Here is a 4,922-nt window from a genome sequence, read left to right as displayed (position 1 = left end):
CCTCCTCTCTAGCTGGTACGCCTTAACGTCTTCACCATCTTCATCGGCTATCCTGTCTTTAATTACGTCTCCTTTATGTCTGTGCGTACCGTTACCTTCGTGACTTTCTTATCTACCTTCCGCTCATCCCATTCCCTCTTCTTGCCCCACCTTTTTCTCGCTTGCACCACAGGGAACCACACACTTTTTCTGCCTTTCTCCGACTCTTCTTCTTTTTTTATTTCGCATCTTTATTTCAGCCCAGTATTTTGCTTTCACCCCCTCACTACCTCCCCCGCTGAAGATCTTTCGGCTCTCTTCTATAGCTTGATATAATCTCATCGGTCTGTTTCGGTTTTCTTTTCTCCTTTGTTTTTACTTGCAGGACCGGAAAGAGATGTATCGGAAAAAAGAGAACGAGCGGCAAGTTTACATTAGAAAAATTACTTTATATTGGCTAACAAGTTGCTTTTTGTAAAAAAATTTTTTAATGGATATGAAATAAATGACAGGCTGCTTTGGCAGAGAGAACATTGCTGTAACATGAGTAGCTTATAATTTCTGGTCTTTATGTTTTCATTAAAAAAAAAAAAATGCAAACATGACTAATATTCGTGATAATATTCAATTAAGAAAATACAATCTTATGTTGAAACATACAGTGTGAGCTTTGTAGTGTTATTTTCTTCACTGAAAGTATTCTTTGTATAAGATTCATTTTGTTAACACGATATAAAGCTTTAACTCCTACTTATAACATAATTAATAAAAATGAAATTTCATAAATAAGATTATCCAAAATTATTCGAAAGTAATAAAAAGTAAGTACTTCGATTTTCGAATAACTTGAATATTTGATTAATATTTGGAATTCATACTAAAATCGTTATTTTTGTGTTTTATAAAATCCGAACTAATCAATATTTAAAAAAATTGAATTTGTAATTAATGAATAATGCGAATAAGATATGTGAATATTTTATTTTCAGATTTTTCTCATCTTTATTTGTTTTAAGTAAAAATTGTAATATTATGTGATTAGCCTGCTTTTATTAACTATTATTAGCTATTTTTTATTTATTTATTAGCTATTATTAACTACTAAACAAGTCATTTCAATATTTATTACCAGTAGTACATGACACGATGAATATGACTTTTTAAATTTCAAAACTCCATATTTTTTTAATATGGTATTTAATTATCTTTGGATTTTATCTAAGATATTGCATAATGATAAAGTTTTACATTTTCTAAACACAAATTTTTTTAATAAAATTAATATTTCCAATCTTAATTAGACAAAAATCTTTTCTAATCTTTAGCATTATCTTTAATACGAATAATCAAATAAAAATTTAATCTACATTTTATAAACAAGAGACAAACAATTTTAAGAAATATTGAAACCAAATTTACAAACTGTTTCTACCTCTTTATTCACAAAGATTTTGATTTTGCTAGATACTGCATCTGTTGAACAAATGCAGGAAAAGGGGAGAATTAATTAGAGCTCAATAAATGATTACATTAAAAAATCTATTTCTCTCACTAAATGGAAAATTTAAATCCAATACTTGTCTATAAGACTGTATTGAAATACTTTTTAATTTTTTTTTCCACTTTGTATTTATAAATTAATTATCAGCTATTATTAATTTATTAATAAAAATGCATGTACTTATAAATTGTAAAATTTACTCCGGTTTATATAACTTATGTTCTTTCACCAATCTTCATATTTTTGAAATTCTACAGTATATTCATCAAACTTTAAGCAGTCATATCTACATTTAATTATACATTTTTTAAATATTGTACATGAATGATAGTGTTAAGACAAGTACGATTATTACAATTTTTATGACGTGCCTGAAAGCTTAAGTATCAATTCTGTCTGTGTCGAGAGGTTCACTTTTCTGTATGTATATAATAGTATTTTCACGCGGCAATAAATAAAAACTTTGCATGGTAAGCTATTGACGGTTCATATCCCCTCGATCTACACAATAAAACGAGCTAAATGCAAGTGGTAATTAAAGGTATGCTTCTTGTTGTACATATAGTAATAAACGATGTAGTAGCAGCAATAAGTATAGGGGAAGGCCCTGTCTAAGAAATGCGATACGAGAAACTTCGACAATCGAATAAAGAGGAAGAGGAAGAAGGTATTGGTAATCTTGTGTCCCTAGAACCGGCCAATCGTTCTTCACGGATTCCCAAGTGAACTTTGTGGACGGTCTATTTCTCCCCTCGTGTCGGTGGCTGAGGGGTTATTCTGGAGAGGATTAACGCGTGGGCAGAAGGGAGATGGTGAAAAATACAATCGGAGGCTAGAATGGACAAAGTTCATGAGGATTGGCGAAAGGGTAGGGGGAGGGGTGGCGAGAGAGAAATAATGATACAGACGACAAGATAAAAATACACTATACTACAGAAATATAAGGTTTGAAAATATGGAAGATCTCAAGTGTAATAAAGTATAGAGCTGTATGAAGAAGCTTTGCTCGCTGAGTTGCTGTAAGTGAGTGCTCAGATAAATTTGTAACGAATAATATAACGATAAACATACTTTCAAAAAAATAAAATTTAATAATAAAAAATAATAAAATGTTTCGTAATAATATGACGTTAACTCAAAATGAGGGTCAACGAAGGGCTTTGAAAAGCATATAATATAAATTGTATAAATTATATATATGTATAAATTGTATAATTAGAAATTATAAAAAAAAAATAAAAATAAAAAAGGTGTATATGTATAGGTGAAAAAAAAGAAAGATTAAAATAAATTAGTAGAAGAGTATGGAGCGAGATAAGAAAAATAGATTTACCGATCCGACTATTTAATAAGAGTTTTGTTAGATGATTTCCGATCTTACGTTTTCAATGTATTGGGTCGCTCTATATCAATGTAAATAGGTTATCCAATATAAACTTACCTAATTCAAAATGACATGTTCATCTAACTCAATTAAATTATTTATTATCGTGTGCAATTCTTGAAACTTATAATGAGTACTTTTTTCATATGACTTCATTATTGATCAAGATAAATTTAAATATATACAAATTCTATACACATAAATATAATAATAATATAAGAAAAATATGATGAAATCTATGAAATTAACCAATTAAATATGTCATTTATTAGGGCTTTATGGTAATTATAAAATTATTTCATACATCATAATACTTTTAAGTTATTTTTAATTATAATTTTCAATAAAATTAACTTACTATTTACGTTATAGAAACATGACAGCAGATCTAATAAATTTTGCTTTATATTGAAGCACTAACTTTCATTACCCCTTATTTCACATAAGTTCGAAAAATTATGAAAAACTATAATTGCTAAATACCTTACACATATATGGCGCGAAATTGAGAAGAGCAAGAAGCATAAAGAAAGACAGATAGATAGGAACTGGCCAAGAGAAGCAGTTTGGAAAAATTATGGGAATACTACAGAGAATGGATTGCCTTGTTGCTTTATACTGCGGTGTCGTCCAATAAGCCTAAATCATATGTCCTGAGACAGCGAGAGAAGAGTGGGATATTTCGGAATGAATTTGATTTCTTCAGAACAAAGCTTTGCGTTGGCTTCGATACAACATCAGCCTTAATCGGAATTTCAGAGGCTTTCAGTGCAGTGCTCCGGGTGAAGTCATGTTCGCAGTTACAAGGATTGCCTTGTTCAATACGTTTATTTTTTATGGAGTACAATGTGTATTTTTCAATATGCATGTATGATTTGCAGCATTAAGGCAAGCTCCTAATATAGCTTGTATTTAGATTAATGGATAAATCAATTATATAAATGGATATTTTGAATCGTACGATTCAAGGCTGATTGTATATTTATTTGTTAAGAATTTTTCGATATTGTAAACACTAATTACATATGACAATTATCCGATGAATGCCAATACGTTGAATGAAATAGCAAATCATGTAAGATGGCCAATTTATAAAGTAATTTCTTCGAAGTCATGTAAATACCTTATGATAAGAAAATGTAATACAATAAATCCACTATAGTATCTACATTCATTGATTTTTTAATGAAAATTTAATGATGTAACAAGTAATGGTAAATGCAGCCAATAATAGGTATATAAATATAAATAATTGTTGTCAAATTTAACTTTGAAATAGTTTACCAAATATAATTGTAGATATTGTGATCTCGAACTACTTCTTATAATCATAAAATTTGGTTGAAATTTAGATAATAATAATAAAAAATAATAATAAAAAAGTAACTAGCCTCATTTTAATAATAGCTTATTTTACTATAATTATTATATTATTTGAGTCAAGTGTTTATATTAAAAAACATTTTAAAGGCTATATGTTATCAATGTTATCATCTATATGTTAGTCAATTTATCATTTCAACGAGTTATTAAAATATGACTTAAAGGCCACATTAACGTACTTATCCATGAATATTATATTATATTCTAAAGAAAAAAATTACATTAAAATAGTTAATATTAGCCATCATTCTAAAAATATTCAATTTTATTCATAAATGATATGTCAAAATGCATATTATAATTTTACTGTATCTCTATTTTCGATATTATCTCTAATGAAATAAAGGAATTCTAATACGAATATAAATTTTATTAATATAGCAATCATTTATAATTTTGACTTATATATATTATAATGGAAATGCTACTTTAATGTATCTTTACTTCAGTGCTACCCTAATGGATCTCTTATATAGTTTATTTAAAACTAAAGAAATTATTTATTTTATGTATCTGCTGTGATTAAAGACATGCATGTATAATATAAAATATTTCACAGAGTAGGCAACTGAATCATTTCAAAATATGGTTTAGATTTTAAGATAATTACTTAGACCATAAAATAAGAAAGCATTTGACGCGAAAATAGTAACTTATAAAAAAATAATTTTTTTA

This window comes from Ceratosolen solmsi, unplaced genomic scaffold, assembly GCF_000503995.2.
Source record: "Ceratosolen solmsi marchali unplaced genomic scaffold, CerSol_1.0 scaffold47, whole genome shotgun sequence".
In the NCBI taxonomy this organism is placed as follows: domain Eukaryota; kingdom Metazoa; phylum Arthropoda; class Insecta; order Hymenoptera; family Agaonidae; genus Ceratosolen; species Ceratosolen solmsi.
This window is presented reverse-complemented; position numbering follows the sequence as displayed.